Source organism: Dendropsophus ebraccatus, chromosome 6, assembly GCF_027789765.1.
Source record: "Dendropsophus ebraccatus isolate aDenEbr1 chromosome 6, aDenEbr1.pat, whole genome shotgun sequence".
Classification (NCBI taxonomy): domain Eukaryota; kingdom Metazoa; phylum Chordata; class Amphibia; order Anura; family Hylidae; genus Dendropsophus; species Dendropsophus ebraccatus.
This window is the reverse complement of record NC_091459.1, coordinates 125,584,100-125,611,235: the sequence shown is the minus strand read 5'-3', so window position 1 is coordinate 125,611,235 and position 27,136 is coordinate 125,584,100. Positions and strand designations below refer to the sequence as shown.

The following is a 27,136-nucleotide window of genomic DNA, read 5'->3' as shown; positions in this document are numbered from 1 at the left end:
ATCCCCGTCATCCAGCCTGTGTCACCATCTCTAGAAATCCCCATCATCCAGCCTGTGTCACCATCTCTAGAAATCCCCGTCATCCAGCCCGTGTCACCATCTCTAGAAATCCCCGTCATCCAGTCCGTGTCACCATCTCTAGAAATCCCCCTCATCCAGCCCGTGTCACATCATCTCTAGAAATTCCCGTCATCCAGTCTGTGTCTCATCATCTCTAGAAATCCCCGTCATCCAGCCCGTGTCACCATCTCTAGAAATCCCCGTCATCCAGCCCGTGTCACCATCTCTAGAAATCCCCGTCATCCAGCCCGTGTCACCATCTCTAGAAATCCCTGTCATCCAGTCCGTTTCATCATCCCTAGAAATCCCCGTCATCCAGCCCGTGTCATCATCTCTAGAAATCCCCGTCATCCAGCCCGTGTCATCATCTCTAGAAATCCCCGTCAGCCAGCCCGTGTCACCATCTCTAGAAATCCCCGTCATCCAGCCCGTGTCACCATCTCTAGAAATCCCCGTCATCCAGCCCGTGTCACCATCTCTAGAAATCCCCGTCATCCAGCCCGTGTCACCATCTCTAGAAATCCCCATCATCCAGCCTGTGTCACCATCTCTAGAAATCCCCATCATCCAGCCCGTGTCACCATCTCTAGAAATCCCCGTCATCCAGCCCGTGTCACCATCTCTAGAAATCCCCGTCACCCAGCCCGTGTCACCATCTCTAGAAATCCCCCTCATCCAGCCCGTCACATCATCTCTAGAAATTCCCGTCATCCAGTCTGTGTCTCATCATCTCTAGAAATCCCGTCATCCAGCCCGTGTCACCATCTCTAGAAATCCCCGTCATCCAGTCCGTGTCATCATCTCTAGAAATGCCCGTCATCCAGCCCGTGTCACCATCTCTAGAAATCCCCGTCATCCAGCCCGTGTCACCATCTCTAGAAATCCCCGTCATCCAGCCCGTGTCACCATCTCTAGAAATCCCCATCATCCAGCCTGTGTCACCATCTCTAGAAATCCCCATCATCCAGCCCGTGTCACCATCTCTAGAAATCCCAGTCATCCAGCCCGTGTCACCATCTCTAGAAATCCCCGTCACCCAGCCCGTGTCACCATCTCTAGAAATCCCCGTCACCCAGCCCGTGTCACCATCTCTAGAAATCCCCGTCATCCAGCCCGTGTCACCATCTCTAGAAATCGCCGTCATCCAGCCCGTGTCACCATCTCTAGAAATCCCCGTCATCGAGTCCGTGTCACCATCTCTAGAAATCCCTGTCATCCAGTCCGTTTCATCATCCCTAGAAATCCCCGTCATCCAGCCCGTGTCACCATCTCTAGAAATCCCCGTCATCCAGCCCGTGTCACCATCTCTAGAAATCCCCGTCATCCAGCCCGTGTCACCATCTCTAGAAATCCCCGTCATCCAGTCCGTGTCATCATCTCTAGAAATCCCCGTCATCCAGCCCGTGTCACCATCTCTAGAAATCCCCGTCATCCAGCCCGTGTCACCATCTCTAGAAATCCCCGTCATCCAGCCCGTGTCACCATCTCTAGAAATCCCCGTCATCCAGCCCGTGTCACCATCTCTAGAAATCCCTGTCATCCAGTCCGTTTCATCATCCCTAGAAATCCCCGTCATCCAGCCTGTGTCACCATCTCTAGAAATCCCCATCATCCAGCCCGTGTCATCATCTCTAGAAATCCCCGTCATCCAGCCCGTGTCATCATCTCTAGAAATCCCCGTCAGCCAGCCCGTGTCACCATCTCTAGAAATCCCCGTCATCCAGCCCGTGTCATCATCTCTAGAAATCCCCGTCATCCAGCCCGTGTCACCATCTCTAGAAATCCCCGTCATCCAGCCCGTGTCACCATCTCTAGAAATCCCCATCATCCAGCCTGTGTCACCATCTCTAGAAATCCCCATCATCCAGCCCGTGTCACCATCTCTAGAAATCCCAGTCATCCAGCCCGTGTCACCATCTCTAGAAATCCCCGTCACCCAGCCCGTGTCACCATCTCTAGAAATCCCCGTCACCCAGCCCGTGTCACCATCTCTAGAAATCCCCGTCATCCAGCCCGTGTCACCATCTCTAGAAATCCCCGTCATCCAGCCCGTGTCACCATCTCTAGAAATCCCCGTCATCGAGTCCGTGTCACCATCTCTAGAAATCCCTGTCATCCAGTCCGTTTCATCATCCCTAGAAATCCCCGTCATCCAGCCCGTGTCATCATCTCTAGAAATCCCCGTCATCCAGCCCGTGTCATCATCTCTAGAAATCCCCGTCATCCAGCCCGTGTCACCATCTCTAGAAATCCCCGTCATCCAGTCCGTGTCATCATCTCTAGAAATGCCCGTCATCCAGCCCGTGTCACCATCTCTAGAAATCCCCGTCATCCAGCCCGTGTCACCATCTCTAGAAATCCCCGTCATCCAGCCCGTGTCACCATCTCTAGAAATCCCCGTCATCCAGCCCGTGTCACCATCTCTAGAAATCCCTGTCATCCAGTCCGTGTCATCATCCCTAGAAATCCCCGTCATCCAGCCCGTGTCATCATCTCTAGAAATCCCCGTCATCCAGCCCGTGTCATCATCTCTAGAAATCCCCGTCATCCAGCCCGTGTCACCATCTCTAGAAATCCCCGTCATCCAGTCCGTGTCATCATCTCTAGAAATCCCCGTCATCCAGCCCGTGTCACCATCTCTAGAAATCCCCGTCATCCAGCCCGTGTCACCATCTCTAGAAATCCCCGTCATCCAGCCCGTGTCATCATCTCTAGAAATCCCCGTCATCCAGCCCGTGTCATCATCTCTAGAAATCCCCGTCATCCAGCCCGTGTCACCATCTCTAGAAATCGCCGTCATCCAGCCCGTGTCACCATCTCTAGAAATCCCCGTCATCGAGTCCGTGTCACCATCTCTAGAAATCCCTGTCATCCAGCCCGTGTCACCATCTCTAGAAATCCCCGTCACCCAGCCCGTGTCACCATCTCTAGAAATCCATGTCATCCAGTCCGTTTCATCATCCCTAGAAATCCCCGTCATCCAGCCCGTGTCATCATCTCTAGAAATCCCCGTCAAACCACAAACAAGAGAAGCGCTTACTGTGACGACTGACGCTTTAGTCTTATAACAACAAGTGGTAGTAAATCATCAGGTGCCAAGTGGAAGAGAGCAGGGGATTAGAGAGATTACACACATATAATAGCTGTCTACACAAGGAGCGACAGTGCTGTGGGGTGATCCAGCCAGGAGAGTCCTCAAACTATACATCTGCAGTCTGTTACAATGTGTCAGTGCAGTCAATTCAGAGACCAGAACTACAAAGAGATGTATCTTCCTGTGCTGTTTTTTCTTTTTAGTATTTTTCTTTTAAATCAACTGATATCAGAAAGTTATATAGATTTGTATTTTACTTCTATTAAAAAATCTCAATTCTTCCCATACTTATTAGCTGCTGTATGTCCTGCAGGAAATGTTTTATTTCCAGTCTGACACAGTGCTGCTGACACTGGAGAGATTTTCTATGGGGATTCATAGAAAACCGAGACAGAGTTCCTGTCTCGGCCAGAGATGTCAGCAGAGAGCACTGTGTCAGACTGAAAATAAAACATTTCCTGCAGGACATACAACAGCTAATAAGTATGGGAAGACTTGAGATTTTTTAATAGAAGTAAATCTAAATTTAATATTACAAATCTATATAACTTTCTGACACCAGTTGATTGGAAAGAAAAAGATTTTCGTTGGACAACCCCAAATACAATGACAACCCCAATAATACAAAGAGGCATGACTAGACCAATGTATTTCTAACGCTTCTAAGAAAGGTAACCCCTACTTAAATAAATTATATGACAGCAGCTGCCCTGTCAAGCTGTGGCCTTAGACTATGCTGCACTTACAGTATTAAAGGGGTACTCAGGAACTGTCCGCAGCAGTAGCAAATCCCCTTTGAAAACCTCTAATGCTGTGCACAGATACTGTCACAGACAGAGGTGGCAGCAGAGAGCACCGTGTCAGAATGGGAGGAATACACCACTCCCTGCAGGACATACAGCAGCTGATAAGTACTGGATGGCTTGAGTTTTTTTTTTTTATAAATACAAGTCATTTACAAATCTGTATAACTTTCAGACACCAGTTGATTTGAAAGAGAAAAAAATATTAGCTGGAGTTTCCCTTTAGGTGAGCCTAAGTACTTAAAAAAAATATATCCAGTGTCAGATAACCTCTTTAGCCCATAACCACAGTGGATATTACCATTAACCCTTTCACCACTATCACCATAAAGGACATACCTATAAACTTCTGGAAAATGATCCCGCTTGTTGATCCGGCATTAGAAAGCACATTTGGTAATTTGCTTTGGATTTATACACTCCACCAGTACACCAGTCAATTTATAAAGGGTTTCTTAAACAGACTCTGTCAGCAGGTTTATGCCATCCTATATAAGAGTAGCATAAACCAGTGACAGAGAAGCTGAACAGAATGATGTATCACTTACATTGCTCTGTGCAGCTGATCCAGAGTTATCCTCCTGAATAACATGGACAATAAGTAGCAGGAAACTCCACCCACCAGCTGCTGATTGGCAGTTATCTATCCGTGCTGTGTATAGTCAGTGAACTGCCAATCAGCAGCTGGAAGTGGGTGGAGGGGTGCGGCAAGAATCCTATTCTCCTGCATATTGGGAGAACGGCTGACCAGAATGATGTAAGTAATACACCGATCTGTTCAGCATTCCTGTCACTAGCTTATGCTGCTGTGGTATAAACCTAGTTCCAGATACCCTTTAAGTAAAAAATTTTCTTCATTTGACCTAAAATCATACGTCCATTAAATTACACCTTGTGATCATAGAGAGTGCCCCGAACTAGGAAGACTACAATGTGATGGGTGTCTATGAATACAATTAAAACTCCTGTTAAAGCCCATGCCCCACTTTAACCAATCAGTTAAGATTTCCATATAATTTGATTGACGCCACCGCGCACATTGTAATGGCGCCATCCGTTCCTCCCATCTCCACTGGATGCCTTAGATCTCCACCAGATTGTGTTTATGCTAATGTCCAGTCTGGTGCACTGGAGTCGGGCCCAGCGGGCCGATATCTCTCCCCTCAGTGAAACGCCGCCATCACAGTCAAGTCTATTGGTCTGACGCGTCACTGAGAGGAGGAGATATCGGTGCACTGGGCCCGCCTCCTTATTTGCATAAGTACAAGTCAGAGGAGATCTTTGGAATTGGGCATCAATAGGAGGAACGGACCGCACCATTGCAATGTGTGGGGCTGTGCCGATCATGCGATATTCGATATACCACATGATTACACTACAAACAACGGAAGAGATTTATCAGACATGGTGTAAAGTGAAACTGGCTCAGTTGCCCCTAGCAACCAATCAGATTCCACCTTTATTCCTCACAGACTCTTTGGAAAATGAAAGGTGGAATCTGATTGGTTGCTAGGGGCAACTGAGCCAGTTTCACTTTACACCATGTTTGATAAATCTTCTCCAACGGTTTTCTTGGCTAACGCGCTTCTGATGCTGAACCCCAGAACCTGAAACACGTCGGTTAAGAAAAACTGAGTTCTTTCCTGTGACCATGTTGTATTCGCCTTAGTTAAACAAAAGGAGTTTTTTACTCCAAAAATTGGGTGTTTTTCTCCAGCATGACACTGGTTGGAGTGGGATCCATGCTTCCAGGACAGAACTGAATACATCAGGGCCAGCTGTGAGTGGGTTTCTTGCTTTTTGGTTTCAATGTGAATGAAGACAGCCGTATGAAAAATTCCATTAAAAAAATAAAAAAAAAATGAATATAAAATCAGAACTCTGACAGATGTTTAGCGCTATTAACATTCTTGGCCGGATCACACCTCTGGATTTAGACATTGGCGCCTCCGTCCTCCCAATAACTGCGCAGTGTAGTAATTACGTGTAGATGACGAATCGATAGGCTGCAAGTGTGAACAATACGCAGAGTATAACAATGCACTTTTGACCTTCAGAAAGAAAAGAAAACCTCGACGCGGAGGATAAAATAAACAGCTCCGGCGGCTGCCAGCACATTCATTAGCTCGGCGCAGCGATCGCCCTTAATGCTCTCTAATCCCGTTAAGCTACACGGCTACTGCAGGGATACAGTGTTACTGTAAATAGGCAATTATGGTTTTATACAAACAATGGGGGTATTATAAAAATCAGGAATATTCCCTTGTAAAACGCTCGTTCTGATTCCGTCCTGAACGCTCGCGACTTGGACATTCTGTTATTTTACAAATAAAACGGGTTACGCCACATTAGTAGACGCAGAAAGTGAAAAGATAACACGTTCTCGGCCTGTAAGGCAAAGGTCGCTGGAAAACCCTGAAAGGGTCTATCAAACAGGAGAAAAAAGGTAACAAAGTAATAGCTGAAGAATATGGAGCAAATGCAGCTATAAATAAATAAATAATAATAAATAAAATAATAAATTGTTGAAGGATATTGATAAAAATTTGAAATAAATAAATGAAATAAATAATAAAAAATAATAATAAATAAAATAAATAAAAATTGTTGTGTTGAGCAAAACTGGCTCACAAAACCCTTAACGCTCCACATTTAGATCCCGGTGGCAGAAGGAGATAGACGCAGCCCCAGGGCGGATGGTGGCAGGTGAAGATGGACACAGCCCCAGGGCGGATGGTGGCAGGTGAAGATGGATGCAGCCCCAGGGCTGATGGTGGTGGGTGAAGATGGATGCAGCCCCAGGGCTGATGGTGGCGGGTGAAGATGGATGCATATCATGCATCCCTAGGGCTAATGGTGAAGATGGATGCAGCCCTAGGGCTGATGGTGGCGGGCGAAGATGGATGCAGCCCTAGGGCTGATGGTGGCGGGCAAAGATGGATGCAGCCCTAGGGCTGATGGTGGCGGGTGAGAAGAATGCAGCCCCAGGGCTGATGGTGGCGGGTGAAGATGGATGCAGCCCTAGGGCTGATGGTGAAGATGGATGCAGCCCTAGGGCTGATGGTGGCGGGCGAAGATGGATGCAGCCCTAGGGCTGATGGTGGCGGGCGAAGATGGATGCAGCCCTAGGGATGATGGTGGCGGGTGAGAAGGATGCAGCCCCAGGGCTGATGGTTGTGGGTGAAGATGGATGCAGCCCTAGGGCTGATGGTGAAGATGGATGCAGCCCTAGGGCTGATGGTGGCGGGTGAAGATGGATGCAGCTTTAGGGCTGATGGTGGCGGGTGAAGATGGATGCAGCCCTAGGGCTGATGGTGGCGGGCGAAAATGGATGCAGCCCTAGGGCTGATGATGAAGATGGATGCAGCCCTAGGGCTGCCTTGAAGTGCCAAGCATTCAGGTGTCGCAAATTTGGGAAATTGGGATATACAAGTTCCAAGGTTGGGTGGGATGTAGTCACCTTTTTTCTCTCTATAGCACTGATCTGGTGGACTAGTGGACTTATTTCACAAGGTCCATGGTGATCCGTTATAGGATGCAACTGTCAGAGCTTTGTGGTTATGAAGGTAATGACAAATATGTGTACAAAGCTAGTGACCATACACCGGGAAGAGTTGTCGGCACACAGCATTAGCTCTCTGCAACCACTCTAGAATCCCCTACTCATGCCCTTTACATCATATTAACATGGGGTATATGAACAACCACGTAAAGGCATGTGCTGATGGTTATAAGGGAGAGGATTACAAATGCTGCCACTAAGCTTTTATGATGTATTTACTTTTATTAAAGGGATACTACCCTTTTCCCATACCCTGGGTGCCTGCCCTTCATACGGTCACGTCACACGTCGGCGATGTGGGCGTTTTTTAGCTCCCCCCACTGTATGCAGCGACTGCAGATTCTCCAGTCCGGTTGTGAAGTTTTTCAGCACCTGCCCTATAAGACGACCCCTGACTTTAAGGAAGATTTCCCTGGGTTAAAAAGTCTTATAAGCAGAAAAATACAGTAATCATGGCATTAAGAACAACAAAGACCTTTATAGACAAAAACAAAATAAAATTTAAAAAAAAATCCACGAAATTCACAGAAAACAAGGGACGGGACTTTTTAGCTCCTTATAAATCAATGAATGGAGTTTGTTTACAGCTCCAGCACCATAAGATCTGGTGGCCCCAGCCTGTTCTATAACGCAGACAATTCATTCTCTAGTCTACACGACATACGTGTAAAGCGGGCGGTAATCTCCTGCCACAACGTCCAAGGTAACAAGCAGTAGTCAGCGACTGTACGGAGGAGCCCGGCCCGTACACATGGATCTCATTTCTCGGCTTCTGGTATACACACAGCACATCACTTAGACCAAATGAACTTTTAAATCAATAACATGTACGCCGAGGTTCAGTAGACGCGAGTAAATTCTCCAAAAATAAACATTTGTGTCAAAGATGAAAAATACAACCCCTGCCCGTATATTTTTTACATTATCCAAAAAGCTTTCATGTGCAGAAAACACTAAGGCCATTACTTTAAGACGCCAGTCAGAACGCGCTGGGCACACTTTCAAAAGTTCACATATTTAAAGGAGGAAAATATATATATATAAAAAAAAAAATAAAAAAAAAAGCGCTTCTAAACCCAGATTGTTTGAGACGTTTTCGTCTAGTCGGCAAAACAGTGCGAGTCCCCCCCCCCCCCCCCTCCAGCAATGAAAGAATTAATTATTATGAGCGAGACCTGGAAGGTTTATAAGGTACCTGTTGTTGTAAATGTGTCTTTAGAAATGTGTATATCAATAAATTGCTGCAGGTCATAAATATGACAAAGTCTTCAATGCTTTGGGGTGGGGGGTGGGGTCGTGTATAAGAGCGGTGCGTTAGGAAAGGTCTTCGGAGAGACAAATGAATGGGGGGGGGGGGGGGGGGGGGGGGATTCTGGGAAGACAATGTCCTGAACCCGGTGGCTATAAAAAGACTTTATTGTAAAACACATTGGTGCTTGTGGCGCTTTATGATGTGTACATATAAGAGCACCCCCCCCCCTTTAAAAAAAATAAAATAACCATTTAATGAGTTTAAAGGAGGATTCCAGCCCTTTGCTAGGATGTTCAGCAACGTTTCCGAACCCAGACGCTCTGCATTTGAATCCCCGTGGCTGGAGAAGTTGAATGCTGCCCTAGTGAGTCCTGGAAAACATGGATACAGTTATAGGCCATGGTTTGTATCCAAGTTTTCCTGGCAGGGCAGGGCAAGGCTGCATCTAACTTCTCCAGCCTCCGGCAGTCCAACGCTGAGGGTTCAAATTTGGAGAACGTTACAGAACCCGAAGAGTTCAGAAAGTCCGCTCAATACTATCTAGGAGTCAATGTGTACACTGGAGGCAGTATATACGGTAAGTCCTGGCACTGGCAGGTCGCTGTTGCACTTTCAAATAAGCCGTGGAGGAGGTGGCTGAAGATAAGAACACGCACCTACCTCCCCGGCTCGAGCGCTGGGGTCCGCTGTCCTCCACTACAGTTCCCGGTCCCCTGGCCACTTCCTGGTCTCAGTGGGGACCCGTGTCGTGACATGACAGCCCCTCTCAGCCAATCAGCAACCAAAGCGGGACCCCGCTAAAGCCGCTGGCTGGCTGAGCAGGGCTTACACGTTACGACCCGGGTCCCGACTCAGATAGGAAGTGGCCAGGGGACAGGGAACCAGAGGGCAGCTTTTAAAGCCTTTAAATTTTTATTTTTGTTGGTTGTTCCCACCTCACAGCAAGATTCCAACCCTCTTGAGCCAGCACAGCTAATGTAATCAAACAGTTCGGTTCAGCAAACCAAACCTGAACGTTCAGCATTGGATTCCCTGTGGCTGCAGAAGTTAGATGCCGCCCTAAGGAGTCCCAGAAAACATGGATACAGCCATAGGCCATAGGTTGTATCCATGTTTTCCTGGCAGCCCTAGGGCAGCATCTAACTTCTGCAGCCGCAGGGAATCCAATGCTGAACATTCGGGTTCGGAGAGCGTTGCCGAACCCAAACTGTTTGACAGCTCAATAATATTCACCAGTGAATATGCATCTTGTAGAACTTTGACCTCAAAAGTTCATAACCTATAATTTGCAACAACAACAAAAAAAGGTTGCTCTTGACAATGGAACCTTATGAAATTAATTCCAAAATGTCATTAATTAGTTTGCCTATTTGAATAGTATTATGACGTGCAGGAAGGGAGAGGTCCACAGAAGCACACCTGCGCGCGAAACAGTCTGTCACTTGTTTGTCTAGCGTCTGCCGTTGTCCACAGTGTGCACTATGTCCATCTTTTCATTTTTTGATATGAAGAAATAAAAGTTTGTGAAGACTTTTTTGGTGAATGCCACCCTTATTCTCTCTACTGTATACTTGGTTATTTTTTGGACTACACTTTCGGGTTAGCACCACCTGTGATCTCTCTCTGCAGCAGCCTGCCACTGACTGCCGTGCATGAAGGATATCTTGAGTTCCTTGATTTTCTCATGCATGGAATTGAACCTTCCAAAAAGTTGGATGGGTAAGACCAGTCAGGGCTGGAAGATGATTGTCCAACTATGTTTTTGCATCCCATCCTCCAGTACAAAGACTAAACCATAGGTGGTCACACAACCTGCACTGTCCGGGGGGGGGGGGGGGGGGGCAACTGGTCAGTTCTCTGCCTCAACCTACACTGATACTTGGTTTAGATTTTCAAATGGGCCCGAAACCAAAGCCGAGGAAGCTGCGGTCCAGGGTAAACATCACCTGCCAATTTGCATGCCATGGTAAACTTTGTGGTGGGGAATCGAAGGGATTTATTAACACAGAGAAAACATCATTCAGCCGCTACCTGGGTCACAGAAAGTCAGATTATATCAATTCTGTTATGTTCAGCGAAAGGGGGAAACTATGACGTTTCTTAAGCTCCAGGGTCTCGGGTTACCGTGAAGAATGGCCGCGTTATATCATGACTAATAACTCGATAGACTAATTTGAGTAAAACAGTAGCACTATGGACTGATGCTGGCAGCGCTCCAAACCAATGGATGGATTTAATGCGGAGACTTAGGTGCAACTTCAGGATACATTGCATTAACTTTCAGCATGCTAGAGCCAAACTGAGACGCCTTTTACTCCATCCCTTCCCAGGACAATTACCGAAACTTTAAGCTCATTGTCTGCAGCGGCTGGACGATAGTATACGGTATATACCAGATAACTGGAGGGTTCTAGGAGGCTCGGGGGACCCTACCTTCCCCTAGTATCATGTGTCCAATGGTTACAGTATTACTTTATACATACTAGATAGTTGTATCACTGGAGGCCCCAGATAATGGATCCCAGGAGGAGGAGACGGCTGCCATAGATATGATGAAAGCCGCATCTAAGATCCAGATGGGATGTGTGAATCTGACCTATTATTACAAGCTGTGAAAATGTCCGAGACTCGTGCAAGGCTCTAATAAAACACAGCGCCGAATCAGGATATAGAGAATCTAGACAAGGAATTCACTATGTTGCTTCTAATGGACTGAGGTTATAGGCTATATTGTACTACTTCAGAGCTGATGCAGTCACTGTGTACACACATAACTGATCCTGTATTATACTTCAGAGCTGCACTCACTATTCTGCTGGTGTAGTCATTGTATACATTTCATTACTTATCCTGAGCTATGGAACATCCTGTAACAGAATGGTGAGTGCAGCTCTGGAGTATAATACAGGATGTAACTCAGGATCAGTACAGGATAAGTAATGTAATGTTTATACACAGTGACCCTAAAAGCAGAATAGTGAGTGCAGCTCTGGAGTATAATACAGGATGTAACTCAGGATCAGTAATGTATGTACACAGTGACCCCACTAGCAGAATAGTAAGTGCAGCTCTGGAGTATAATACAGGATGTAACTCAGGATCAGTACAGGATAAGTAATGTAATGTATGTACACAGTGACCCCACCAGCAGAATAGTGAGTGCAGCTCTGGAGTATAATACAGGATGTAACTCAGGATCAGTACAGGATAAATAATGTATGTACACTGTGACCTAACCAGCAGAATAGTGAGTGCAGCTCTGGAGTATAATACAGGATGTAACTCAGGATCAGTACAAGATAAGTAATGTATGTACACAGTGACCCCACCAGCAGAATAGTGAGTGCAGCTCTGGAGTATAATACAGGATGTAACTCAGGATCAGTACAGGATAGGCACAGTAATATATTACACACTTGCTCCTCTAGTTATGTATTACATATAATAAATACACATATAAATGATGAGGGTGGAATATATGTATATCTGCACAGTACTGTTACACGTGCACTTCTTACAGTGTGGCGAGGACTTTATGTGACTGTGCCCTTAAACCCCTCACAAGAGCAGATCTGCCCTGGAATCTACATGTGAACAGTCGCCACCACACAGAACATTGGCTAAGATTAGATTTTCCCAAGGGAACGGCAAGAAGAGATAGGCAATTGCTTCTGATTCCGTTCCCCTTTAAGCAGAACTGGCTCTAGGACTTCCAGCACTTACAAAGCTAAATGCACTTAAGTCTCAAGTATGTAGTAATGTTTCTAATTAAATCACTTTGTGGTTATTTGCTGCCATCCACCTCAAAGCTCCCGACATGATTCAGTGTTATGTGACATTGTTGGCAGGCCTCGCTAACTGGGAATGGCATGGTAGGAGGCAAATTATCTCATATCCAGCGAGAGGCTGAGGTCACTCATCAGGATGCGGCCGACGAGGATATTACATGTATACTCCCTGCTACTGGAACCTCTACATCCTAATATTTCATCCACTCCATTACTCCTCACACACAGGCCGGGAGCTGGTTATCCAGGACGCTGCCGCAATGGGGGGAAACAAGATTACACAGGGAAACATCCTTGTGTGAAGATATATGTTTGCTGTCAGTTAATAAGGCACTCTTCTTCTATATTTAGAGGCAGCAGCACTACCAAATATAGCTGTATCCATATCCATATATATATATCCAGTCTAGGCAATGCTTTGTAAGCTTAAAGGGAGGGGGGATAAAATAAACTGGTGTCATAAAGGTATACAGATTTGTAATTTACTTCTATTTAAAAATCTCAAGTCCTCCAGTACTTATCAGCTGCTGTATGTCCTGCAGGAAGTGGTATACTCTTTAAGTCTGACACAGTGCTCTCTGCTGCCATCTCTGTCCATGTCAGGAACTGTCTAGATCAGTAGAAACTGCCCATAGAAACCTCTCCTGCTCTCGACAGTTCCTGACATGGACAGAGGTGGCAGCAGAGAGCACTGTGTCAGACTGGAGAGTCTACACCACTTCCTGCAGGACATACAGCAGCTGATAGATAACTAGAAATACATTACAAATCTATATAACTTTCTCACACCAGTTGATTAAAAACATTTGTTTTTTCTCCAGAGTACCCCTTTAACAGTCATTAGACTGATAGTAACCTAGCAGGGAGGTTCTGCATGGCACAGGGCATGGTCTAGATTGGATGCAGCAGACGGACAGTCCTCTGCAGGGAGCGGGATCATCAATGTGCAAGATCTGCAAACAAAACGTTGGATCAGCTCACCCCAAGGCCGTCCACGTGTCCACATATACTCCCCCATTACAGCTTCTAAAACACGGACAAGGATGATAGAAAATATAGGGAAAAAACAAGTTCATTTTAATTTAAACTTTCAATAGACCGGGGCGGGGTCTCCTATTCAGGATCCTTGTCTGTTAGTCTTAGTATAGAACGGCTGCAAATAATGAATCATGGAAAACAAGGAAGGAATAGAGATGAGAAAATCTCAAAGCAGAGTGTTTAGTATTGGAATAACAGAGGCAGAAGAAGCTGGATGCAGCTCCAAAAAGCTTCTCATATGCCAAATACTCTGATTCAAGATTTACTCATCTCTAGGAAGGAAGGAAGGAAGGAAGGAAGGAAGGAAGGAAGGAAGGAAGGAAAGAAGGAAAGAAGGAAAGAAGGAAGGAAGGAAGGAAGGAAGGAGAGGGACGGAGGGAGGGAGGAAGAGGGAGAGAAGAAGAGAAAGAAGAAGGAAGGAAAGGGAGAGAGAAAGGAGAAGGAGAGAGGGACAAAGGGACAGAGAGAGGAAGGAAGAGAGGAAGGAAGGAGAGGGAGGAAGGAAGGAAGGAGAGAGAGAGAGGGGGGAAGGAAGGAAGGAAGGAAGGAAGGAAGGAAGGAGAGGGAGAGAGGAAGGAAGGAAGGAGAGAGAGAGAGGGAGGGAGGAAGGAGAGGGAGGAAGGAAGGAAGGAAGGAAGGAAGGAAGGAAGGAAGGAGAGAGGAAGGAAGGGAGGAAGAGGGAGAGAAGAAGAAAGGAAAGGGAGAGAGGAAGGAGAAGGAGAGAGGAACGAAGGAAGGGAGAGAGAGGGAGGGAGGAAGGAAGGAGAGGGACGGAGGGAGGGAGGGAGGAAGAGGGAGAGAAGAAAGGAAAGGGAGAAAGGAGAAGGAGAGAGGAACGAAGGAAGGGAGAGAGAGAGAGGGAGGAAGGGAGGAAGGAAGGAAGGAAGGAAAGGGAGGGAAGGAAAGGGAGGGAGGGAGGGAGGGAGGGAGGAAGAGGGAGAGAAGAAGAAAGGAAGGAGGTAAAGAAGGAAGGAAGGAAATGGAGAGAGAAAGGAGAGAGGAACGAAGGAAGGGGGAGAGAGAGGGAGAGAAAGGAAGGAAGAGAGGAAGGAAGGAGAGGGAGGGAGGAAGGAAGGAAGGAAGGAAAGAGAGAAGGGGAAGGAAGGAAGGGAGGGAGGGAGAGAGGAAGGGTGAGAGAAGAAAAAGGAAGAAAGGAGGGAAGGAAGAAGGAAAGGGAGTGAGGAAGGAAGAAAGGAGAAGGAGAGAGGAAGGAAAGAAGGAAAGAAGGGAGGGAGAGAGGAAGGAAGGAAGGAGAAGGAGAGAGGAAGGAAAGAAGGAAGGGAGGGAGAGAGGAAGGAAGGAAGGAGAAGGAGAGAGGAAGGAAAGAAGGAAGGGAGAGAGGAAGGAAGGGAGGGAGAGAGGAAGGAAGGGAGGGAGAGAGGGAGGAAGGAAGAAAGAAAAGAAAAGTAGGAAGAGAGTGAGAGAAGAAGGAAGAGAGGAAGGGAGGAAGAGAGGAAGAAAGGAGGCAAGGGAGAGAGAAAGGGAGGAGAGGAGAAGAAGAAAGAGAGGGAGGGAGGGGAAGGAAAAAAGGTTTAAAATGGCAGGAAACAAACAGGGAGGGAGCAATGGAGGTAGGGAGAAATACAGAGAGCAGCCTGGATTCTCTGTCTTCTCAAAATCAACCAGCGTAAGAGATGTGACCAACCTCCCCTGCCCGACTCACTACACCTTACAGGCTACAAAACTTCTGTATGATTTGGTTTTTGTTTCTTCCCAACATCCCTCCCCCCAAGGAAATCATCAGAACCTTCCTCCTTACCGACAGAAACTGACCCAATGGTACTGGCTCCAGCGACGTATTCCTCCAAGTACACAGGCATCTACCTGGCTGGGCTGGCACAGGAGGTATACAGGCGTTTGTCTTTGAGTTTTTATCCCTGTTCTCTTCATGGATCTTCCACCTCCAGATATAAGGACAACGGAGACAACTCTAAACACCATAAAAAGACACTGAAATAAGCTGTCCATGACTGATAGGAATTACAGTATACAACTTACCATGTGAACAATGACCAAGAACCAGTAAGTTAGAATTTAGTCCCCTTACCCATTATTAGAAGGTGGCGGCCTTGGAGTGATGCCATAAAGTGATAAAACATAATCCGCTGTGAAAGCTGAGATATTCCTATGATTCATATTCTACTCATAGGAGAACAAGGGACGGAAACTCTTTTCTGGTGGTGGGGAAGGGTCTGTGTGTTAGGAAGCACACGTGTTCACAAGATGTGGCATCAGCAGTCACAAAAGACCATGGAATAAGCACAGCTCTCAAAATTAACCTCAGACTCTGGACTACAATTTATTCTTCTTCTTGAGCCAGTGACAGTGATAGAGAATGTAATTTCCGGCCTTCCATTATGGAAATGACGTCTCATCAGTAAGGCCATAATGTTATATGGGGAAGCCATTGTATTGTATCACCACAACCCACTACACCCTAAGTAGTTACTAGAATATTAGCACCATCATGGCCCATATAGGTGGTCTTCCTCTTAGCACTCCTATGTCCAGTCAAGGGCTACCTTGCAGTTGTCCTTTAAAGTGGTAGCCTCTGTAAAACAACCCCTTTGTATAGGCTTGGGACCCTTATCTAGGATTAGAGGGGTACTTCAACAAAGATTTTTCTTCTTTTAAATCAACTAGAGTCAGAAAGTTATATAGATTTGTAATTTACTTCTATTTAAAAAAAAATAAAAAAATCTTAATTCTTCCAGTACTTATCAGCTGCTGTATGCCCTGCAGGAAGTGGTGTTCTTTCCAGTCTGACACAGGGCTCTCTGCTGCCACCTCTGTCCATGTCAGGAACTGTCCAGAGCAGTAGAGGTTTTCTATGGGGATTTGCTACTGCTCTGGACAGTTCTTGGACAGAGGTGGCAGCAGAGAGCACTGTGTCAGACTTAAAAGAATAGACCACTTCCTGCAGGAACTGTCCAGAGCAGTAACAAATCCCCACAGAAAACTTCCCCTGCTCTAGACACTTCCTGACATGGACAGAGGTGGCAGCAGAGAACACTTTCAGACTGAGAAGAATACACCACTTCCTGCAGGACATACAGCAGCTGATAAGTACTGGATTTGAGGGTTTTTTTTAATAGAAGTAAATTACAAATCTATATAAATCTATATAACTTTCTGGTACCTTTTTACCAGAGTATAAGCGTCTTCAGCTTTCTAAAACCAGACCTATCTGAGAATTACATAGGCAACCATTAATTTGATTACAGTGAACAAGGTAGCTATAGCAGTCGCAGCAGTGACTGGGCCAACAAATCACAGAGGCCCCTAACCAAACTAAGACTAACTGCTTATACCTGACCTGTTACAAATCGGCAGCAATGATCAGCAGTATATAGAGGTCTGTGCAGCAGCACTGACAGGAGCCGAGATGTCACACAGGATAAAGGTAATAAAACAAGAGGCTGTACTGACAAGAGCAGAGGAGACATGAACTGTGAGGGTGTTAACCCCTTTCTCCCTATATGTCAGAAGAAGACATGTGGCTAACACCTAACACCTATGGTATCCACCTATTCTTTCTAACAACAAGGGTTAAAAAATACATCATTTTAACCCTTTATTAAGCCTTTTTTTTTTTTTTTTTTTTACTATTCCCAGTTATGACTACGACCAGATTAGAAATACAGCTCCTGGGCCTCCAGCTTTTCTTCAAAAAGGAGGTCATCATGGTAAGGCATCTCTTAAAGGGGTATTCTGATCAAAAATAACTTTTTATATGTTGCTGCCAACAGGGATAACATTACAATCCATCTATTCTTACCATTCCATGCTTCCCCGGTGATCTTTTACGGCATCTTCCGATTCGGCCTCCACTTTTGAGACGGACCTGCCTGAGGCTGACAGCTCGCTCAGCCACTTACTAACTGGAACAGTTACCCCTTTAATTTTCATATGATAAAGATGTATGAATTTCACATGTAATAACAAGCAGTTCAGCAGAACCTTTCCTAAAACTAGGTTGGGCTCAAAGTCTAAACCTGACATGACAAACTCAGCTCTGCTACATTAAGTCATGCCTTAAAATACAGTCCAGTACATCCAGTATTAGATTAAAAAAAACATGATGAGACACCACCATGGACTCCTGGTCCTCATGTCGTTAAATAGAAACATAGCGTGTATGTGCGTGTATGGCGGACGAGGCATGGCGGTAAGGTCTGGATGTGTATGTACGCCGTGTCTCCGGTGATAAAGCGCTCCCAGCCTTGTCAGCACGCAGCACAGATATCTCCTATCTCTTGCCGCCAAATATTCGGCTAATTGCCTCACTGAAAACTCCCCCTGTCCTACAAGTTTTGAAAATATTTTCCTTCCTGTTTCTCATCATCTCTCCCCTGCAGAAGAGCGGACACACAGCTGCCTGTTTGTTTCAGTTGCACTTGCTGAATTAAGACCAACTTCCTAGCAATAACAAGCGGTGATAAATAACGGGATATGGATATAGCATCAGAATCCGGAGCTGCCGCTAGACGTCATCCTTATACTGTATATACCGGGATAAGGGTCCAATATGGGGCCGTGCAAGGATGCAATTGAGATCGGCACTCGTTTGCAATGCCTTCAAAAGGCAGGATGAATCGAGTGGCCGGGCCACACGAACAATCACAGCATTCTTTGTGCTGCCATTTAAATCTACTACTATTAGCTGCACATCCCGTTTACATAGAAAGATGTGCAGGCAATGTTGATATTTTTGCACAAAGTCTGCACAATGTGATCAGCTAAGGGTTGGGGGTGTTTTCCTTCTCAGCTGATCACTGTCATTTTTACACAGCCCAATTATCAACAAAAGGAGGGATTCTACCAACAGATTATTGGCCCATGTAAAAGGGCCTTAAACCGTAGTCACATGGTAGGTTATTCAAGCTTTTTTGGGGCGTTCTGTACCCACATGAGCATACCCTTACACTCCGGTGCCTTTTGATCAGGGGGTGGGGATGATAAAAGTGTGTTATGCTTTCTGCTAATTCATAGAAACCTCAATTTAAGGGCTCATCTTGGGATAAAAAAAAAAGTCAATGTGAGAAGGGTAAAAATAAAATAACCTATACTTACCTGCCCTGATCCTCCATACCTGGTACACTCAGGTGCTTCCTGGTTGCTGATGCCCCTCCCACACAGAAACATCAGTGTCTCCTCAGTAACTGGCTGAGCAGGGCAGTGCCTGTGGAGACCATGGGGGAGATTAATCGAACATGTTGTAAAGTGAAACTGGCTCAGTTGCCCCTAGCAACCAATCAGATTCCTCCTTTCATTTCTCACAGACTCTTTGGAAAATAAAAGGTGGAATCTGATTGGTTGCTAGGGGCAACTGAGCCAGTTTCACTTTACATGTGTCATCAGCAACCAGGAAGCAGCTGAGATCACTGGGGACTGGGAGTGTCAGAACATGGTAAGCAAGCTGGAAGTCATGTGACGTGATCCAGCCAATGAAATGGCTGCTGGGACGCAAGAGCACCAGTAGCCTTCTCTCATTCATTTGTAAAAGAAGACACTGATAACGACATCGACATTAAATGGTGGTAGGAGAAGAGGATGTGGTCAACAGTGATTAGGTATGCATGCTTACTCCAGCGAATTTTTTTTTCCTGGTAATTGAAACACATTACACAGTTATATAACTTTGTAATATGTTTTAATCACCTATCTGCCCCCCTTCCCTATCTTTTCCCCCTCAATCACCCACCAGGAAGTGAAGTAAACTCATTCTTACCTAATGACTGTTGACCCCAGGCTGCTCTGTGGCAGCCATTTTGTGACAATGACATCATCAAGAGGGAAGCGGGTCTAAGCCCTGTTAAGCCAGCCTCAATCAAAATTTTGCTATGGGGCCCAGCCATTTCTAGTTACGCCCCTGTTGCCCAGCTCTGATTGGCTGAGCAAGATGTAAGCCATATAACAGTTTTACAGAGTTAGACATCACAGAAGACAAAGTGCATCATGGGAAAGCCCAAACCAGGAAGGAAAGAAAAAATGAAGACACCAACTGGAACTTCAGGGAAAGGCAAACAGCGGGAAATTAAAACGGAGACAGACTCAGGAAGGATGGTAAGTGGGAAAACTATGTTTATGATTGATTGATTATTATTTTTTTTTTTTTATCACTGCCGGAGTACCCCTTTAACTTCCGAGAGGGGGGTCGGGAGTGGGAAAGGGGGGAACGGGGCCAGATAGGTAATTAATCTACATTACAAAGTTATATATATTGCGTTAATAAATTTAAAAAGATGGATTTGTCAATTAACGCTAAAATTCAAAAATTTGTCCAGATATCTCAGCACCAACCAGGCCCCAGAAAGGTAAGAATTAAAGCATAAAAGAGCCATGGCTTACATGGTGTATATCCGAGATATAAATCATTGTGTGGATAAGGAGCGTGAAGTGCCCCCCCCCCCTTCCGACTTGTACCCCGACACAGCTGCTTTTGTCAGTAAGTCTTACGGCTCTACATAAATGCATGCTGATAACATTAATAAGAAAAGGAGCCAAAATGAGAAACAATTTCAGGACATGATGACTCAATAAATGATATTTAGGCTGTCTGTGGGGGCAAAACGCGTCGGAATTTTTTTTGTGCTGTAGTATTTTCTCTGCAGACATGTAGTCATCATGAGAATGGTAATATAATATGCAGTGTATAAAACACGGCCAGTAACACAGGCTCCCAGCTGCTTTTGATCAGCTCCTTCTGTATAACAATGCCTGTTAACCTCCACAAGACACGTATATAGCGAACATCTTACAGGTAATGGTAACCACATGGCACAGGCCCTCTGAACTTTAGGCTTAAATTATGGTGTGAAAAAAAAAAAACCTGGCCAAGCGTATTCTGTAAAACCTTCACAGCTTCTGTGGCACCATAACGCTTAATATATTTTCCAAGGGGAAAATCATTCATCTGGACACGTGTGCTGGAGGAATTTTTTTTTTTAGGGTGGGAGAACAGGAGGGGAGGGGTACTTTGCACTTTAAGGAATTATTAGCCGCCTGTCAGTAAGATTGGTTGGGTTCCCCTCACGTGTGATAATGCAGGGTCACAAGCGAGGTCCCTGGAGTTAAAGGAAAGATTCTGGAGAACTGGAGATGAAATAAAATACAAAAAAAAAAAAATGTTTAACTAAAAAAAAATTAAAATAATACAATATATATATATATATATATATATATATATATATATATATATATATATAAATAAATAAACACAGAAGCGATTTTAGGTCCACAATTCTGTACCAAACTTATATGTAACTTAAACACAAACATTGCTATATATATATATAGCAATCAGTGTTCTGTTTCTCCATGTACAACCATAAAGTTAAAGGGGAACTCCAGAAATATCATTTTTCAAATCAACTGGTGTCAGGAATTTCAAAATCTCAAGTCGACCAGTACTTATGAGCTGCTGTATGTCCTGCCCTGCAGACAGTGCTCTCTGCTGCCACCTCTTTTCATGGCAGGAACTGTCCCCATAGAAGTTGAGGAAGGCTTGACGTCGAAATGTCCTGTTGCCGTTGTATATTTTTGATGAATTTTTTCTACAATAAAATTTCTTGAAGCATGAAATGGTGAGTGCCAAGAATGAACTTCTCTAATGTTATGGGAATTTTTTTCTTACTACGAGCACCACCCTTGACACAGACGTGTCGCCTAAAAGACTATTCTGTCCCCATAGAAAGCCTCTCTTGCTCTTGACAGTTCCTGACATGGACAGATATGGCAGCAGAGTGTCAGACTGGAAAGAAAACACTACTTCCTGCAGGACATACAGCGGCTGATAAGTACTGGACGACTTGAGACGTCTTAATAGAAGTATTTTACAAATTTGTACAACTTTCTGACAGAAGGGAAAAGCTCACTTGCAGATGTTTGTGTCTTTGGCAGAAAGCAGCAGATTAGAACTGGGGGAAGGAGACTGAATAGATAATAACACATATGGAAGGAATTGTTAGTCTCGCCATGGAAAGCAACATATCAAAAGTTATATTTGAGTGGAATACTGTACCCCTTTAAGTTAAAAACATCAATGTAGGTTGTCTACATTGGATGCAGTAGAAGTGGTCTGGAACATCATTTCTGTACTGTCATGCATCGGAAAATAAAGTTAAAAAAAAAAAAACTAAAAAAAATAGCGTAGCTTTCTGCAGACACCGGGATGCCTTAAGAGCAGCAGGAATTCCTGTGTTTTCCGGAGTGTGAAGCAGTGGATATTAATTTCCCCGCAGTGCTGCCAAACAGAAACAATACTTGGCAATCTGACACTGGGGCTCTTAAGTATTAAACGTGTCAAGTCAGCTGCACAGGCTCCCCTCCCCGTGGAGGACGGAACCACCCAGAAGTGCCAGTCAGCAAGGACGCACCTTCAAGCATGTAAATCTCCCCCCTAATAATGTCCCAAGACCCTCACAAAAGTCCCAGAATCCTTCCCAATACATACACGGGGGCGATGCGGCCGGGCCCGGGCGATACTTTAAGACCGAGCAGAAGGCTCCATGTATATTTATACGCCGGCTAAACATGTTCTGAGATTTACAGAGAAGACACTGGAGATTTTATCAGGACAGAAGAACAGAAAACACATGAATCCTATAGCCGGAGATCAAAGTCCGGCCCTGCCCGATTAATCCGCAAGGAAAGCCGGCGTAATGTGCGAGGCCGTTGGTGGCCATCCCGGCTATGGACAGAAATAAAAGCCTGGAAGGAGCTCTAGGGAAGGGGGTCAGAGCTTTGCAGGGACACGGGAATGGATCTACCCTGCTTGTTTAGACATTGGCTACATTGTCCGGCAATAAGTGCCCCAAATTAAAGAGATTGGGGGAGATTTATCAAACATGGTGTAAAGTGAAACAGGCCCAGTTGCCCCTAGCAACCAATCAGATTCCACTTTTCATTTACCAAAGAGTCTGTGAGGAATGAAAGGTGGAATCTGATTGGTTGCTAGGGGCAACCGAGACAGTGTCACTTTACACCATGTTTGATATATCTGTCCCATTGTCCGAGGAAAACTAACTGGTCCCCAATCCACCGGAGACAAGTAAGAGACTGCGAGGGGTCCAACCTCCGTACCCCGCATCCTGTGGATAGAGGACAAGTTGAATTTCCCTGGACAACCTCTTTAAAGCGCATGTACCAGCAGATAAATCGCTCTAAGATTTTATCAATAGAGGATGCTGGTGCCACAGCCCTTCTTTTGAACCACGGCCCGCTTCCCGTGCACCGCGCCAGTCTACTGATGTTAAAATCTTAAAGGGATATCCCTGCTGGTATATTCACTTTAAGCCTAGAGTCATGCCTCATCTACTAACCTCAAAGGATAAGAAAATCTAAAAAAAAGAATAAAACAGAAAAGTTTGTGTCCAAATCTGAGCGTGCAGAATTTGATTGCCAGTGGCTGCAGAAGTTGAATGTCGCCCTAGGGTTGCCCAGAAAACATGAATACAGCCATAGGCGAGGACTTCACAGGGCCATCTGTAATGAAATGCAGAGTGTTCTGGTTCAGATACAGTTACCAAACCCAAACATTTTGACAGATCTGCTCAACATTAAAGGTAACACGACTGCGGGATCAGACTACACAGGGGTTTGTTTGTAGTCTGTAACCATGGAGACTCATAGGTCTAAGAGCTACTTAATAGAAAAGTAAAGGATGAACATTATTATTATTTTTTTATTTTTTTTTAAAAGAAAAAATGTAAGACAAGACAATAATTGAAAGATAATGGAGAAGACTTATCAAACATGGTGTAAAGTGAAACCGGCTCAGTTGCCCCTAGCAACCAATCAGATTCCACCTTTCATTTTCCAAAGCATCTGTGAGGAATGAAAGGTTGAATCTGATTGGTTGCTAGGGGCAACTGAGCCAGTTTCACTTTACACCATGTTTGATAAATCTCCTCCATTGAGCCGACATAGTTACTATTAACAGGGATTCTCCAGAAATAAGATTTTTTTGTCACTTATTTATAGATTTGTGGATCTGTGAAACTGCTGGGATTCTCCATCCTCTGTGCTCTCCAATACTGAGTGATGGATAAGTACGCTCATGGTAAGGGTCCATCTTGAACATCTTGGGAAGGAACTTTAAGGGGTGCGTTCACATATAACGAGTTTCCAGCGCATTTCCCGCTGCAAGTTTCTCACAGTAAAATCCGCAGCAATATTTATTTCCATTAAAGTCTATGGCACTCCATTCCCACAGCAGATTTAAATTCTATTACAAGAGTGCCATAGACGAATAAATTAACTACTTAGCTCCCAACATCATGCTTACTGGTCTGCCGGCGTGCTCCCGCACGCTTGTCTGGGTCCTAGCACGCTCACAGCCTTCTCAACCAATCAACCAGACTCCGGTTGATGTCAAGTGTTTGGGTTCAGAGAACATTGCCGGACCTGAAGAGTTAGGCATCGCTTCCTTCTCAATATTGTGCTGTGTAATACAGCCTTGAACTCCAGAGAAAATCTTTTTCTTACAAGACAACTGGTTTCAGAAACTTATATAGATTTCTAATTTACTTCTATTTAAAAATCTCCAGACTTCCAGTACTTATCAGCTGCTGTATGTCCTGCAGGAAGTGGTGTATTCTTTCCAGTCTGTGCTCTCTGCTGCCACCTCTGTCTATGTCAAGAACTGTCTAGAGCTGGTGAGGTTTTCTATGGGGATTTGCTACTACTCTGGACAGTTCCTGACACGGACAGAGGTGGCTGCAGAGAGCACTGTGTCACACTGGAGAGAATACACCACTTCCTGCAGGACATACCGCAGCTGATAACTACTGGAAGTATAAATGGAAGTATATTACAAATCTATATAACTTTCTAAAACCGGTTGACTTGAAAAAAAATACATAAATAAATAAAAATAAGATTTTCGCTGGAGTACCCCTTTAAGTCAAAATGTCCTCAGTGGAGCACAGTATCTGGAAGGTCCTGCAGGTCCCTTCTTCTTCTTTTAGCCAATGTGGATGCCAGGCATGTATAAGAGTGCGCCGTAGCTTTAAGAGTAACAGCTGGCTTGTGTAATTACAGTGATGGCTACTGTGTATGGAAAACTACAGCGACATTCAGCAGCCTGATGCAGAGGGGCTCCGCATGTTTAGTGAACAGCAGCCCTGACTAAAATAGATGTCGATTGGAAGTATACAGTCTCTCAATGACCCGTGCAGCTTGCTATACATTTCAAGGGAGAATTTATATACAAAAGTTTGTTTATGAAGCCGGAACAGGGTCCTACCTTACAAGCAGCTCCGGAAAAAATGCTGCAGTGGCAAAATGCTAAACTCAGCCCTGGGTTTGATTAAACACCAAAAACCCAAATGTGTTTTTAAAAATCTAGTTGCCAAGATGATGCCGGCCAATTTTTACACCTGGAGTCAGGAGAAAAAGGGAAAAAAAAAAACTTCTAGTGAACTTTTCCCCACTCGGATCCTGTCAGATGATATGAGACATTTTCCTCCTGCTTGATGTCTTTCTTCTGTGGCTGATTCTTCAATGAGAAGAAATAAAGAGAGGTGAGGTTAAAGGGGTCCCCGGGCAATTTTTTTGTTCCTTTTAAAATCAACTGGTGTTAGAAAGTTCTATAGAATTGTATTTTACTTCTATTAAAAAATTTCAAAGCGTCCAGTACTTATCAGCTGCTGTATGCCCTGCATGAAGTGGTGTATTCTTTTAAGTCTTACAAAATGCTCTCTGCTGCCACCTCTGTCCATGACAGGAACTGTCCAGAGTAGTAGAAAATCTGCATAGAAAACCTTTACTGCTCTGGACAGTTCCTGACATGGACAGAGATGGCAGCAGAGAGCACTGTGTCAGACTGGAGAGAATACACCACTTCCTGCAGGACATACAGCAGCTGATAAGTTCCGGAAGACTGGAGATTTTAAATAGAAGTAAATTACAAATCCGTATAACTTTCTGACACCAGTCGATTTACAAGAAAAAAAAAGTTTGCTGGAGTATCCCTTTAACGTCTCACCATGTGTGAACGCAGCCTCGCTCCTCTTCCAATCCCAATCCCTGTTTAACAGTCAGTTTGGAACTGAGCAAGGAGGCATTCTAGCCCTCATTGGTGAATATTATTATGTTGTTATGAGCTCTGAAACTGTTTAAGGGTAGCCTCACATCTACCAGATCCGCAGCGGATTTCACGCTGCAAGTTTGGTAGTGTGAAGTGAATGGGTCACATACCCATTTTTATTCCGTGGCAGTATGTAACCCGGCCCCTTAAACCCCGCAGCATACATTACCTGCTCGGCGCCGCGGCTGTGTGTGAGGCTCCTGGCTCCCCTCGCTCCCCATCAGCCAATCAGTGCTGCCGTGCGCAGAGCAGGTAATGTATGCTGCGGGCCGGGGGTAAAGGGGTCGGGTTACATATCTGCAGTAGAATGAAAATGTGACCTCATAGAACTTTACTATACCAGGATCCACAGCGGATTGCGCTGCTAACTCGCAGCGTGACATCCGCTGCGGATCCGGTACATGTGAAGCTACCCAGAAAGAGAAAAGTGGTGCAAAGATTTAACTATTTTGGAGCTCACAGTAACATAATGAATGATGAAGCAGCAAGTTCTGAAGTCCTGTCAGTATCACATCATCCATGCACGGACCATAATTACGGAACATGTATATCCCCTCTAAGTCTGTATATACATGTATTGTGATAGACACTTAGATGATAGATAGATAGATAGATAGATAGATAGATAGATAGATAGGAGATAGATAGATAGATAGATAGATAGATAGAAGATAGAGAGATATAGAGATAGATAGATAGATAGATAGATAGATAGATAGATAGATAGGAGATAGATAGATAGGAGATAGATAGATAGATAGATAGGAGATAGATAGATAGATAGATAGATAGATAGAAGATAGAGAGATATAGAGATAGATAGATAGATAGATAGATAGATAGATAGATAGATAGATAGATAGGAGATAGATAGATAGGAGATAGATAGATAGATAGATAGATAGATAGATAGATAGAAGATAGATAGGAGATAGATAGATAGATAGATAGATAATAGATAGATAGATAGATAGATAGATAGATAGATAGATAGATAGATAGATAGATAGATAGATAGAGAGATGATAGATAGATAGGAGATAGATAGATAGATAGATAGATAGATAGATAGATAGATAGATGATAGATAGGAGATAGATAGATATAGATGATAGATAGATAGATAGATAGATGATAGATAGATAGATGATAGATAGATAGATAGATAGATAGATAGATAGATAGATATGAGATAGATAGATAGATAGATAGATAGATAGATAGATAATAGATAGATAGATAGATAGATGATAGATAGATAGATAGATAGATAATATATAGATAGATAGATAGATAGATAGATAGATAGATAATAGATACTGTGGATAGGAGATAGATAGATAGATAGATAGATAGATAGATAGATAGATAGATAGATAGATACTGTGGATAGGAGATAAATAGATAGATAGATAGATAGATAGATAGATAGATAGATAGTTTATTAA

The 27,136-nt window shown here is 44.5% G+C and overlaps 1 protein-coding gene across 8 annotated transcripts in view; it reads right to left on the bottom strand.

The window, feature by feature from the left end:
- SUPT3H (SPT3 homolog, SAGA and STAGA complex component) overlaps positions 1-27,136 on the bottom strand; it is a 389,270-nt gene that overhangs the window by 121,012 nt on the left and 241,122 nt on the right. The window contains exon 1 of one of the 8 annotated variants that reach the window (XM_069975881.1): positions 15,357-15,375. The exons of the other annotated variants lie outside the window; for them this stretch is intronic. The gene's annotated coding sequence lies outside the window, so the exon portion shown is untranslated. Of the gene's footprint in view, positions 1-15,356; positions 15,376-27,136 lie in introns of those variants that run through there. 8 annotated transcript variants of the gene reach the window in all.